The 14,920-nt window shown below is 42.8% G+C and overlaps 1 protein-coding gene and 1 long non-coding RNA gene across 12 annotated transcripts in view; both read right to left on the minus strand.

Annotated features, from left to right (window-relative positions):
* ZDHHC14 (zDHHC palmitoyltransferase 14) overlaps positions 1–14,920 on the minus strand; it is a 307,986-nt gene that overhangs the window by 200,733 nt on the left and 92,333 nt on the right. The window lies entirely within an intron of this gene.
* Positions 1,651–14,920, minus strand: part of LOC141584235 (uncharacterized) — a 30,157-nt gene continuing 16,887 nt past the window's right edge. The window contains exon 2 of the long non-coding RNA XR_012517146.1: positions 1,651–14,799. This is a non-coding gene — a long non-coding RNA (uncharacterized LOC141584235). The remainder of the gene's footprint in view (positions 14,800–14,920) is intronic.

Below are 14,920 nucleotides of genomic sequence, written 5' to 3' on the forward strand. Positions count from 1 at the left end.
TGAGTTTGTTCTATGTATTGGGTTCGCATTACAATTTAAGCCTCCAGTAATGTTTTCATTTTCTAAAAATTTCAACTCTAAATATTCCTATGTGAGAAAAGTGAATAAAACTCAAATGAGCAAGCTGAGATTCCATGTGAGTTTTTCAGGAATCGCTGTCAATGGGATGGGGAGGCTGCTTACACCCTCGATCTGCAAGCATCTTTATTCCAGACAGAGTTATGCTGATGGAAGCCCGTTTGCTGGTACAAAACACCATAAAGCTGCTACAGTAAACAAACAGCGTAGCATCAGGTTATCTTGTAAATCCATTAAAAACAGAGTAACAACTCACGAAAAACACATTCTCAATTAATTTATGGAAATTAAATGGGTGGCATGATTGCTGCAGACGTACCAGCCACACTAAGGCGCCCCCACACTGCGGCTCAGAATGTAAACTCCTGGTAGGAGGGGGTGCCCTGCGCCTCGCAGATAAGCCCATTCATGCAAATGTGTGTGCTCTTCTTAAAGACACATCTGTGAGGTCCAATCAGCCCTATGGACAGCAGTGCTCTAATCTGCCTAAAGACAGACAAATACCAAACTGGTAGGAGTACTGACAGGACATTTTACTACCCAGCGACCCTGGAGGGAAAGAGGGCTGGCTAAACAAAAGGTAATTCTCCTCTGCAAAGCCAGGTACACTTTGCAAGGAAAGAAGCCTTGTGGCCATTTGAGATTTAAAAATTAAGCTCTTAAATACCCCTAAAAAGGGTATGCTATTCAGACATCTTGAGTTTCAGGTTAAATTTTCTGAGTCTCCCTATGTAGGATGATGGTGCCTGTGAAACACACACACCCTCTCCTAGAAGCAAGGCGAATGGAGGGTTGTTTGGACCACAGGGGAGTGAATTTCAGATGCAAGGACCCCCAGAGAGAATGCCCTGAAATCCTCGAATGAGTTCAAGTCACGGAGAACCCCAGCTCCGTGGGCTCCTTGGCAGGAGATTCCCAGCCTGAAGTCTGATCGCAGTGGAGTGGAGAAGATCAGCCAACATTTTCTCCAAACCAAACTTCCCTTCACACCTGCCTCCCACCCCAATTAAGAAGCAAGTCGGTGCCAAATGCCCGGCAAGGTCTGTCTGGAAAAAAGTGAGTGCTGCCTCTGCGAAGGGGGGTCTCCCGGGACGCGGGAGGGGGTGCCAGGCAGGGACTGGCTGCCTTCTCTCTGGGAGGAATGGCGTGGATTCTCGGGCCCCACCTGCGCTGCAAGTGGGCAGAAACCATTCCTGAGAAAGAGTCCGCCGCCACCAGGCAGCAGAGGAGATGATCCTCCAGCACGTGGCTCCCAGTCCAGGGCATCTTGGAGCTGGGGAGGGGTGGGAGCCTCCTGTGAGAGCCTCTGCGACCTGGAAGGGGCTGGAGAAAGAGCAGCTCCGGGGGACCCACCTGGGTGGGAGAGGGCACGGTAGGTAAATAACACCTTGGCTGTGGTCATGAGGCTGCTGGTTTGGGTTCTGCCACCTGCCTTTAGCTCTTGCCGCTGCCTAACAGTAATACGAAAACTAACAATGACAAGCATGAGATTTACAAAAGTTCTGATTCCAATCGTGCAGCAAGCCCTGTGCTGCTGGGAGTATCCACAGAGGCTAACTGCTCTCATCTGGGTTTCTTCCCAGTCTCGCCACGCACAGACTGGGTGGCCTTCGGCCAGTCAGCCTCTGTACATGAAGGATATTAATTGTTTCTACTTAAGAGGGTTGTTGGTCGGGCGCAGTCGCTCACACTTGTAATCCCAGCACTTTGGGAGGCCGAGTTGGGCGGATCACAAGGTCAAGAAATCGAGACCATCCGGGCCAAGATGGTGAAACCCCATCTCTACTAAAAATACAAAAAATTAGCCAGGCGTGGTGGTGCACGCCCGTAGTCCCAGCTACTCGGGAGGGTGAGGCAGGAGGATTGCTTGAACCCAGGAGGCGGAGGTTGCAGTGAGCCGAGATTGTGCCACTGCACTCCAGCCTGGAGAGAGAGCGAGACCCTGTTTCAAAAAAAAAAAAAAAAAAAAAACCAAAACCAAAAAACAAACAAAAAGAGGGTTGTTATAAGAATTAAATGCCATAATGCTCGCCAAGGGAATGTAGAAAGGTTCAGTAACTACTACAGGTTGATACTACATTTTTTCTTTATTTTGGATTTTCTTTAGTCCTTACAGGTTTGCAAAGAAATAGTGGACAGAAGACCAGGTCCATGAGACTCCAGATACCACTCAGGCCCCCTCCAGGACCGCGCTGGAACTGAGTCACCCAGCAGAATGGCCCAGCTGACCTGCACCCGGTCCCATGTTCCCTTCAACCTCTCTACTCAACTGCATCTCCCTCCTGCCTGAAATCCTTCCAGGTCCCCCAGGACGATACCCACACTCCCGGCAAGGCGGCCGGGGCCAGGGGCAAAGGGTGCTTTAAATCCCCTAGCCTTAGGGACGGGGGTGGAGAGAGAGAGAGGAAGAGCTTGAGGGTTGGTGTCACAAAGAGCCAAATTCCAAGTCTGCTCTTTATTACTCATGTGTCCAGGAGTTGCTTAATCGTTCTGTTTCAGCATCTTCACCTGCGAAAATGCTGCTGACACCCGCCAGTGCTGGAGCTGGGCTCAGGCCTGCAGTCAACAGCAGGCGCTGCCACAGGCGCCTCCCTGCCCTCCCCCTGCATCCTCCTGCGCCTCACAGGAGGCTCGCTTCTCAGCTGGTCACACTTCCTTCTGTCCTTCCCTTTACACATCCTGTTCCCTGGGCCTCGCCTGCCCTGCCTTCCTTCTCTGCCTGGTTACACTGTGTTTCCAGCACCACCTCCCCTGGGAAGGGCTTCCATCAGGCTCCCTGCGAGCCCCCGCAGCACCAGCAGGCTTACTCTGCCACCCTGTTCAGAGGGCAGTTCTAGCTCCCCCTACCTCAGCATCTCCTGTCTCCGGACCCCAGGCCCTAGCACTTAGTAGGTGCTCAATATGTGCCTGTGGAAGTGAGAATGGAAATATCTATATAAATGATTCAAGATCTAACTTGGAGAATTAAAAACTTACACAGCGAAGTGAGAATCGGAATTTTAGAATTTCAGAGTGAGAAGGAATATTCACATTTGCCTTATCCATGGAATCATTTTATGTGGAGATGTGTCAGCAGGAAATTTGTTGGCTGCCCAAGATAATACAGGTAGGAGAGGCTGTGCTTGGCAAGTTTATGGAATTGAAATACTGAAGTCATGGCTGAGTGTCTACTGTGTGGCCAAATTCAGAGAGATCGGTGTAGTGACGTGATATACCAGCAGGCCGACTCTCTTATGCATGGGAGAGGCTTGTTTCTCTTAGCAGTCACCAAGAACACACCTAGAAACTGTCAGACAAGAGGCCCAGAACCACTCACTGAACTAACAGCACGAAATGGTAAACACCGCAGAATAGAACTAACACAGTCACCTCATTTCCTAAGTGGGAAATGGAAAAACAAGGAGGATACCAGCTTTAGCAACATTCTTTTTCCTTCTTTCTTTTTCTTTTGTTTTTTGAGACCAAGTCTCACTCTGTCACCCAGGCTAGAGTTCAGTAGCCTGATCTCAGCTCACCACAACCTCCACCTCCTGTGTCCAAGCAATTCTCCTGCCTCTGCCTCAGCCTTCCAAGTAGATGGGATTACAGATGCGTGCTACCACGCCAGTTAATTTTTTTGTATTTTTACTAGACACCCGGTTTCACCATGTTGGCCAGGCTGGTCTTGAACTCCTGACCTCAAGTGATCCACCTGCCTCAGCCTCCCCAGGTGCTGGGATTACAGATGTGAGCTACTGCACCTGGCCTTAGAAACATTCTTTATAGACTTTTTTCCCTTCAAGAAAAAAAAAAATCAGAACTAGGGGAGATAATAGTGTAGGTTTTAAATTATAATTTTAAAAAAGATTTAGCCCATTAAGAGTCAGTCCCTGGGCTCTGCCCATCTCTGCCGGAGACATGAAATCAAGTGGGAAAAGTAGGACACAGAAAAACCGTAAAACCAGAACAAAAATGAAAACACAAATCTAACCACATAAACAAATGGGAAAATCTAAAGAAATAACATTTGCCCTAAAACTCAGAAAGGAAACTTTTACATGCAAGACACCAACAGGATGAGAGAAATCACATTCCAAACTTTCTTGCTCCTATACTTCTTCATGAAAACTTTTCCATCAACAAAACTGCCTCCCTGATGGACATCAGATGTGTGCAGAGGATGAAGCCTCCCACATGCGCAAAGCTCCGTCCCCTGCTGCCAATACAGGGCACCACGGGCACCCCCAGCCCCTGACCTCCCAGTGCTGTTGCACAAGGTCATGAGGGATCAGGGTCAGGACCTCAGGCTCATTTCTAGGTCCAACCGTCTATAATTCCAACATCTATTTATTTTGTATTTTATTTTATTAGTTTTTTGAGACAGAGTCTTGCTCTGTTGCTCTGGAGTGGGGATGACGCGATTTCGGCTCATGTCAACCTCCACCTCCCGGGTTCAAGCACTTCTGCCTCAGCCTCCCGAGCAGCTGGACGACAGGCACATACCACCACACCTGGCTAACTTTTGTATTTTTAGTAGAGATGGGGTTTCACCATGTTGGCCAGGCTGGTCACTATTATTTTTAAATGAATCAAATCTTCTTATTTCTATCACTTCATTATCTGGAATTGTAATTTAGTAGGCAGTTTTCAAAGGGACGGCTTCCAGCCACAGTTTTGTTCAATTGTGTTTGCACCCCAAATCCCTTGAATGGCTTCCTATTTTTTAAGAAAACTTTACTACCTTACTGTAAATCGCACAAATCACCCACGGTAATTCCAGTGTAAATGCTGAAAAAGTTTTTGATTGTCTGAAAGGATTATTTCTTTGTAAATTATTAGAGGAAAACTGTTTTTATGTCCTAATATGAATGAAGAATATGTTTTTTTCTTTTAACTTTTATTTAAGGTACAGGGTACGTATGCAGATTTGTTATACAGATAAACTCATGTCATGAGAGTTTGGTATACAGATTATAAATTCGTCACCCAGGTACTAAGCCTAGTATCCAATAGGCGTTTTTTTTCTGATCGCCTCCCTTTTCCCACTCTCTACCCTCAAGGAGGCCCAATGTCTGTTGTTCCCCTTTCTGTCTGTGTGTTCTCATTGTTTAGCTCCCACTTGTAGGTAAAAACAGGTGGTGTTTGGTTTTCTGTTCCTGTGTAAATTTGTTTAGGATAATGGCCTCCAGCTCCATCCATATTGATGCAAAGGACATGATCTCGTTCTTTTTATATGGCTGCATAGTATTCCATGGTATATATGTACCACATTTTCTTTATCCAGTCTACCGCTGATGGGTATTTAGTTTGACTCCATGTCTGTTTTTAACTACACAGAAAGATCTGAGATTACAAAGAGAAATAAATAAAGAGTGCACTGAGTCACACATCTTAAAGTCCTCTGAAACAGAGAAGTCTGGCTTCCTCACACAGCAAGTGTGTGCACACCTATGCATGTGCACGCATACAACACAAAGGTCAACAGCTGCAAAGGGGCTTTACCCACCGTCAGACTTCCTGAGCCACTTTGATGTGATTTTGGCAGGAACAACAAAGATGGCCCTTCTAGCAGAGGGCCTCTAGGAATTAACTGGTAATAATCACGAAATGGTTTTAAAGAGCTGTGTTATGTCTCAGCGAGTTCCATCATCATCATTACTATCGTGAGCCTAGCTTCGCTTTGACATTTTCCCACCGAGATTTTATGTAAAAGAAAGCACATCCCCAGTTCAGGGGGAAAAACGTATTTCATCTTGTTTTAAAGGTATTTCTCTTATGAAGATAAGCCTCATGGACAAACAGTGCACTGCCCGAGGATCCTAGTCAGACACTGTGCATCAAAGCTGCCGTTTTGTAAGGCATAATGGTCTTTTGCAAAAAAACAAGACCTGCATGAAATGCACACAGAGTGTCAGCAGGAAGGAAAACCAATATTTCTAAAGAATGAGTTGATTGAAGAAGGGCTGAGATAGCAGGGCTTGTGTCTGTGCAAGAACATGCTGTATTTGGTATACTCTGCAAGAGAATCATATCAAAACTGCTTCTCAGAGAGAAAAATGTGATTAAAATGTAATCAGAATGCTTATAGCCACCAGATCCAGGGCTTTCACTGGCATGCTATCTCATCTTGCTTGGATTCACTCTAAAATCATTTTGAGGGCCAGGCATGGTATCTCAGCATCTTGGGAGGCCGAGGTAGGCGAACCAGGAGGTCAGGAGTTCAAGATCAGCTTGGCCAACATGGTGAAACCCTGTCTCTACCAAAAATACAAAAATTAGCCATGTGTGGTGGAGTGTGTCTGTAATCCCAGCTACTAGGGAGGCCAAGGCAGGAGAATCACTTGCACTCGGGAGGCAGAGGTTGCAGTAAGCTGAGATTGTGCCACTGCACTCCAGCCTGGGCAACAGAGCAAGACTGCGTCTCAAAAAAAAAAAAAAATCATTTTGACACTCTAAAATCATAAGGTGTCATCCAATTTAGACTTGAAAAGAGAGTAAAATGTTCACACTGAGAGAAACAATTCAGGCCATTAATCTGGGGCCTGGACAGGCTGCAAAGAGAGTGTTGATCAGCTTGAAGGAAAGGTGGATTATTTAAGGGAGAAACAGTAAATGAAATACAGACGTTAGAGGCCAGGCATGGTGGCTCATGCCTGTAATCCCAGCACTTTGGGAGGCAAAGATGGGTGGATCACCTGAAGTCAGGAGTTCGAGACCAGCCTGGCCAACACGGTGAAACCGCAGTCTCTACTTAAAAAAAAAAAAAACACATTAGCCAGGCACGGTGGCAGGAGCCTGTAATCCCAGCTACTTAGGAGGCTGATTCAGGAGAGCCACTTGAACCTGGGAGGCAGAGGTTTCAGTGAGCTGAGATTGTGCCACTGCACTCCAGCCTGGGCAAGAGAGCAAGACTCTGTCTCAAAAAAAAAAAAAAAAAAAAAAAATGTTAGGTCTCCTCACTCTACTACAGGCATTCAAACCAAACATCTCCAACTGGCGACTATCAGAGGCCAAGTTTATATTTTGAAACAATTTCCCAGAAAACAGCGACTCTCAGAATGTAAAGATTGTGCATTTTTTTGTGAGCTTTCTTTCCATGAAGTAGTAACAGTGGGAACATCCCATGGAAAGAACTGATCAAGTTTGGGAAAAAAAAAGTTTGCCTTGCTTAATCAACTCATTGAGATTCACTCTCTGAGCTCAAGTCTTCTCTGTCCCACCCTCTGAACTTGGCCCCACTCTTGAGCCAGGAAAGCTCTCTTCAGGACCCAGCCATGCACCTCTAGTTGCTTACGAACTAATAGGAGAAACGAGATAGATGGATAATAGGTCAGTAGGTAGCTAGTGTGGGAAGTAGAAAAGTTCCTCTTCAAAGTTTCCTTTCTTGTTTAAGAAAATTCATAGGCGTTAGAAATAAGAGTTTGTTTTAAACACTCTCTTTAAAAGCCTTCTTCCTTTTTTCTAGAAGCCCTATCCTATGTGGCTGTTAGACATGCTTACAGGCACGTAGTACATTCTATGTCCTTGTATTTTCACCAAGGTATCTGTACTGGATGCGCTCACAGGCACGTCCCAGCTCGCAGCCTATGCCCCTTCCCTATTTGGACTTTCTTTTTGCTCTCCATTGCTTTTACCTGTTTAGAAAAGTTTAAGTTATTAACCAATCAGGTTTTAGTTTAGATTGTGAGGTCTGGTTCCAGCCCACAGAGCTCAGACACAGCAGTAAGGACAACCCCAAATGCGTAAGAAATAAATATGACTGCTTTCCTTTGTTCGTTGTACTCTCATGGCAAGATTGCTAATGGGAGTACCCTTTCTGCAGGAAGCAAAAAGAATTGCTTTGCTGACAGGGACTTTGTCCCAGTACTAATTTTTCTTTGTGGTACCAAAAAAATTTTCTTTTGACATAGGTAAGTAAAATAGCTAACAATTTTATGTTATGTTTTGGTGCTGTGAGTTTTTATTCTAGTACACTTTAATTAAATACTCTTAGCCATTCAGTTAATATATCTGTCTATTTAAATTAGTTTGTCATTAAAACAGAGCTACTAGGTAATTAGGTTCAGCACCACATCCTGGATTAATTAGAAGTTTCTAATTTAAGATCACATCATTGGTGAACTTTGCATTAAACATGTGTTCAGGAGTCTTCAATACATTAAGTCTTCGGTACCCTCTACTTTGAAGCAATCATGATTTTAAAAAGTTGAACAATGATAGATTCGAGTTTTTATTATGTATTATTTGATAAAATATTTGTAAGTTACAAAGCACAGCACTGAAATGAGCAGTCACAAATCCTCCAAGTCTCAGAAGTAGAATTCTACCAACACTGTTGTGTTTCTCTTAGAACAATCTCACAGTCTTACACTCTTATCTTTTCCCAAAGTTAACCACCATGCTAATTTTATAATTTATTTTTTTAAAAGGCAATTCCAGGTTCAGATTTAAGACTTCTGTTTCCACATTCTATTTTCTTTACTTCCAATCACTTTGCTGAAAGTGACTTTTCATGGCGTGAATGACTGGATTGGTTTTTACCAGCCTTGTCCACACACAAGAGGGTCAAAGATGGGTACCTTTACAGTATCTAGAGAGGTCCCATGAAGGAATGAAGGAAACTATTAGTTCCTATCGTTGTCTAAGCTCTGTTGTTTTACTGTCATTTCTATATTACTGGCCCCAAATATCAGCCTTTAGAAAGTTCATCTTTATATCCGTAACACTTAGCATAGTGCCAGGTACTTAGTAAATGTTTAGCCAGTGTCCATTATATTTAATAATTTTAAAAATGTCAAAGAAAATAATTAGATGGAAGATGTCTGACCACGTGAAGTGAAAAAGTGAAGAGTGGGTGTGTTAAACCATGAATCATGAATCCTCTAGCAGGCGCATTAGATCCATGCCCTGGGTTGGTTCCCATGCCAACCCGGTGACACCAAGGAAAGGTCCCTAGGGTCACATAATGTCAGCCAACTGTGTTGGGCTGGAGATCTCTCCTCCCTGTAATCCCCACTGTCATCCATCTGCCAGAAAGGCAGCAAGGCATTGTAATTAAGAGCATGGACTCTGGAGCCCACCTCCCTGGATTGAGGTCCCACCTCAGCCACTAACCAGCTGTGGGACCTTAAGGAAGGTACATACCCACTCTGCACCTTCAGTTGAGGTTTGTCAAATACCTCTTCTGCATCTATAGTGATGATGATTTTTGTCCTTTATTCTGTTAATGTGGTGTATCATATTTATTGATTTGCATATGTTGAACCTTGGATCCTAGGGATAATCCCACTTGATCACGGTGAATGATCCTTTCCATGTGTTGCTAAATTCAGTTCGCTAATATTTTGTTGAAAAGTTTTGCATCTATGATCATCAAGAATATTGGTCTGTAATTTTCTTTTCTTGCAGGGGCTTTGTCTGGCTGTGGTATCAGGACATGCTGGCCTTCTAAAATGAGTTTGGAAGTATTCCTTACTCTTCAGTTATTTGGAAGAGCTTTAGAAGGATTAGTATTGGTAGAATTCAGCAGTAAAGCTATCAAGTTCTGGACTTTTCTTTGATGGGAGACTTTTTGTTACTGATTCAATCTTTTTACTCATTATTGGTTTGTTCAGGTTTTCTGTATCTTCATGATTGTCTTGATAGGTTGTATGTGTCCAGGAATTGACCCATTTCTTTTAGGTTATCCAATTGTTCATGGTAGTCCCTTATGAACCTTTGTATTTTTATGGTATCAGATGTAATGTCTCCTCTTTTATTTCTGATTTGAGTCTTTTCTCTTTTTTAGTCTAAGGATCTGTTAATTCTATCTTTTCAAAAAACCAACTCAGTTTTACTTATCTTTTCTATTGTTTACTTGTCTTTATTTCATATCGCTGTGATCTCTGATATTCTTTCCTTCTATTCACTTTGGGCTGTTTGTTCTTTTTTTTTCTAGTTCCTTTAGGTATAATGTTAGGTCGTTTATTTGGGATCTTTCCTCTTTTTTGATGCAGGTATTTGTTGCTATAAACTTCCCTCTCAGAACTTGTTTTGCTGCGTCCTGTAAGTTTTGATATGGTGTGTTTCCATTTTCATTTGTCTCCAGATATTTTTTAAATTTCCCTTTTAATTTCTTATTTGACCCACTTGTCAAAGAAGAAATTGGTTGTCTAAGGGCATGTTTTTTAATTTTCACCTTTGTGAATTTTTCTGCAGTTCCTCCACTAAAAATCTGTTAAAACTAATAAACAAATTCAGTAATTTTGCAGTGTACAAAATCAACAGTGTTATTTCTATATACTAACAATCAGTGTTGTTTCTATATACTAACAATGAACCACCTGAAAAGTAAACCAAGAAAACTATCTCATTCACAACAATTACCAAAAAATACTAAAATACTTAGAAATAAATTTAACCAAGGAGGTGAAAACTATAAACACTGATGAAAGAAATTGAAGATATGAATAAATGTAACGATATCTCATGTTCATGGATTGAAAGAATTAATACTGTTAAAATACCCATACTACCGAAAGTGATCTACAGATTCAATGCAATCCCTAAATTACAATGACATTTCTTACAGAAAATTTTTTTAAAATCCTAAGATCCATATGGAACCACAAAATATCCCAAATAGCCAAAATAATCTTGAGTAAAAAAGGATGGAGGCATCACATTACTTGCTTTCAAAATGTATTAGAAAACAATAGTAATCAAAACAGTATGGTACTGACATAAAAACAGACATATTGACCAATGGAACAGAATAGAGAGCCCACACATTTTCAATTAATTTTTGACAAGTTTCCTAAAACACACAAAGTAAAGGGATAGTCTCTTCAATAAATTATGCTAGGAACACTGGATATCTACATCTACATGAATGAAATTATACTCTCATCTACGCCACAGGCAAAAATCAACTTAGAATGGATTAAAACTTAAATGTAAGATCTGAAGAAGAAAACAAGGGAAAAAGCTTCATGACATTGATCTGCAAAATGATTTTTTAGATATGACCCCAAAAGTGCAGGAGACAAAAACAAAATAGACAGATGAGGTTACATTAAACTGAAAAGCTCTGTACAGCAAAAGAAACAATCAGTCGAGTGAAGAGATAACCTACAGAACAGGAGAATATATTTGCAAGCCACAAACCTAGGAAGGGGTTAATATTCAAAATACATAAGGAACTCAAACAATTCAATACTAAAAAAACAAATAACCCAATTGGAAAATGGGAATAGATATTTCTCAAATGAAGACATACAAATGGCTAGCAGGCATATGAAGGAATGTTCCATATGTCTAATCATCAAGGAAATGCAAATTAAAGCCACAATAAGATATCACCTCATACCTCTTATTATCAATAAGACAAAAGATAAGTTTTGGCAAGGATATGGAGAAATGGGAACGCTTGCACATTGTTGATGGGAATGTAAATTAGTACAGCCATTATGGAAAAACAGTATGAAGAGCCCCCAAAAAACTAAAAATACAACTACCATATGATCCAGCAAGGCATCTTCTGGGTATATACTCAAAGGAAAGAAGCTCGACATGTCAAAGAGACATGTGCGCTTCCATGTTCACTGCAGTACCATCACAATCGCTAAAATATAAAATCAACCTAAGTGTCCATTAACGAAATAATAAAGAAAATGTGGGGCTGAGCACGGTGGACGACACCTGTAATCCCAGGACTTTGGGAAGCCGAAGCAAATAGATCATTTGAGGTCAGGAGTTCGAGACCAGCCTGACCAACATGGTGAAATCCAATCTCTACTAAAGATACAAAAACATTGGCCAGGACTGATGGCTCATGCCTGTAATCCCAGCACTTTGGGAGGCCAAGGTGGGCAGATCACAAGGTCAGGAGATCAAGACCATCCTGGCTAACGAGGTGAAATCCCATCTCTACTAAAAATACAAAAAATTAGCCAGACATGGTGGCATAAGCCTGTAGTCCCAGCTACTCGGGAGGATGAGGCAGGAGAATCGTGAATCAGGGAGGCAGAGGTTGCAGTCAGCTGAGATTGCACCACCGCACTCTAGCCTGGATGACAGAGCGAGACTCCATCTCAAAAAAAAATTAGGAGGATCACTTGAACCCAGAAGGCAGGGGTTACAGTGAGCCCACATGGCGCCATTGCACTCCAGCCTGGGCAACAGAGCAAGACTCTGTCTCAAAAAAAAAAAAAAAGAAAAAGAAAAGAAAATGTGGTATAAGTTGAATTTCCCTTATCCAAAATGCTTGAGACCATTAGGGCTATAAACTTTTTTTTTTCCAAAGATTTGGGGATATTTGCATATACATAATGAGGCATCTTGGAGATGAAACACAAGTCTAAACATGAAATTTATTTATGTTTCAAATACACCTTACACATGTAGCCTGCAGGTCATTCTACACAATATTTTAAATAATTTTGTGCATGAAAGGAAGTTTTGACTGTTTTGACCATGACCTGTCACATGAGGTCACATGTGACATTTTCCACTTCTGGTGTCATGTTGTCACTCAAAATTTTTTGTATTTTGGAGCATTTTGGATTTTGGGTTTTTGAATTAGGAATGTGCAATCAGTAAATATAGCGTTAAGTATTCCAACATCTGAAAAAAAAATACCACATCAAAAATACTTCTAGTCCTGAGCATTTTGGATAAGGGATAGTCAATCTGTACCATTCGGCCTTAAAAAGGAAGGAAATCCTGTTATTCGCTACAACTCAGGTGAATCTGGAGGACATTATATTAAGTGAAATAAACCGGGCACAGAAAGACAAACACTGCATAATCTCGCTTACATGTGGGATCCTAAAAAGTGAAACTCACCGAAGAAGAGAGGAGAATGGGGGTTACCAGGGATTGTCAGGGAGCGGGGGAATGCTGGTCAAAGGACACAAAATTCCAGTCAGACAGGAGGAACAGCTACAACACATGTGTCGTGCGTCACAACGACTCAAGTTAATAACAATATACTGTATTCTTAATAATTGCTAAAAGAGTAGATTGTAAGTGTTCTCACTCCCAAAAATGATAAGTATGTGAGGTAATACATATGTTAAACAGTCTGATGTCATCATTCCACGGTGCTTACATATTTCAAAATATCATGTTGTATACTATACATATAAACAGTTCTTTTCATTAAAAAGTGAGTACTACTCTTAAGTCACAGATTTTTGAAAGCACCCGTTATCTTTGTTTTTCAAAGCATAATTTTAATTTTATTTATTTATTTAAATGTTAATTTTACTCAGGAAAGCAACACGATGTGGCATAGTCCATCACAGCACTGGCACACAGCACCTCCATCAACACTATCAGGGGACAGTTGGCACTGGTTTTATCTGCACCTGGCTCAATAAATGCTGGAAAAACTTCCCAGGTTCCTACGAGCAAAGCTGCCCTTTGTATCCATGTGTAAGGACTACAGAATTGCCTCTCCCATTAGGCCTTTTTTCACTTTTCTGTAAGGTTTGTGGGGTCGCCACTCCTAGAGCATCTGTTTTCAATCGCCTTTCATACAAAAAGTACCATCTTGTAGCAAAGGAGCAAGAATAAGGGAAGGAGAGCGTCATCTTAGGTTGGTTTTTAGGAGAGTCACACATAGTAAGTGTGGATTCTGGCTTAACAGGAGTGCATCAATATGTTTTCTCAGCTCCCAGAAGCAAGCCTCCACTCCACACCGCTCCACTTATTATTTGCCAGGCCAAGCAGCATTGCCTGAAGTCAAAGCCAGAATCCCAGCACTTGGTCCTGGAGACACATGCACTTGCTGGATAAACATTTATCTCCAAGCGGAGGGACCATCCCAGCCCTCCACATGGAGATAAATATTTATCCAGCGAGCGCACGGCTCTAAATGGCCAAGTAGAAGGCGGGTGGTTGGTTTCAAGGCCCCCGGTCTCCTCCTGGGCTGATGGGTCACCCGCCCTGGGGAAACCCATTTCTGTCCTGTAGCTGGATCCCACAGCCACAGTCGGCCTGTAACAGCCACCACGAGTAAGAGGGGCCCACTGGGACTGCTGAGGCTGCAGCACATCCTGACACCCCACCCCTTCCTCAGCTGACCGCAGAGGCTCCCTTGGTTGGTGGCAGAGCAAGCAAGGCTGGCTTCCAGGACTGCTTTTCCTAGGCGCAGGTGGACGCCCACCTGTCTTCACGTGCTTGCTCACTATCGTCCACATGCATCCTCATCATAAAGTAATGCTGAAAATGCCTGAATTTCACCGGGTGCCAGCCACTGTGCTGAGCACTTTAAAGCATTTCATTTGATCTCTAAGGGGAACTCCCAGGAAGAGTCCTGAGGAAGGGAGCATTGGAACCCCCACTTCACTTCACAGAGGAAGGAATGAAGACCCGTTCCCTGGATCTGGCCAGAAACATCGGCCACACTGCCTCAGAGGGGCATGTCAAAGGTTGACACGATCAAACTTTTGTTTCATTCCCGCTTGTCTGGCTTCCTAGGCTGTCTTCTCTCCCCGAATCACTTTTTTTTTTTTTTTTTTTGAGATGGAGTCTTGCTCTGTTGTTCAGGCTGAAGTACAGTAGCATGATCTCAGCTCACTGCAGCCCCTGCCTCCCGGGTTCCAGCTATTCACCTGCCTCAGCCTCTTGAGTAGCTGGGATTACAGGCACACACCATCACGCCCAGCTAATATGTGTATTTTTGTAACTTTAGTAGAGATGGGATTTCACCATGTTGGCCAGGCTGGTCTTGAACTCCTGACCTCATGATCCACCCACCTCAGCCTCCCAAAGTGCTGGGATTACAGGTGTAAGCCACTGCACCCAGCCTCTGGATGCTTGCTTTATAACCAGTCCCCTCAGTAAAGTAGGTTCAGTTTTCTTACAAAGGCAGCCATTT

Source organism: Saimiri boliviensis, chromosome 4, assembly GCF_048565385.1.
Source record: "Saimiri boliviensis isolate mSaiBol1 chromosome 4, mSaiBol1.pri, whole genome shotgun sequence".
In the NCBI taxonomy this organism is placed as follows: Eukaryota; Metazoa; Chordata; class Mammalia; order Primates; family Cebidae; genus Saimiri; species Saimiri boliviensis.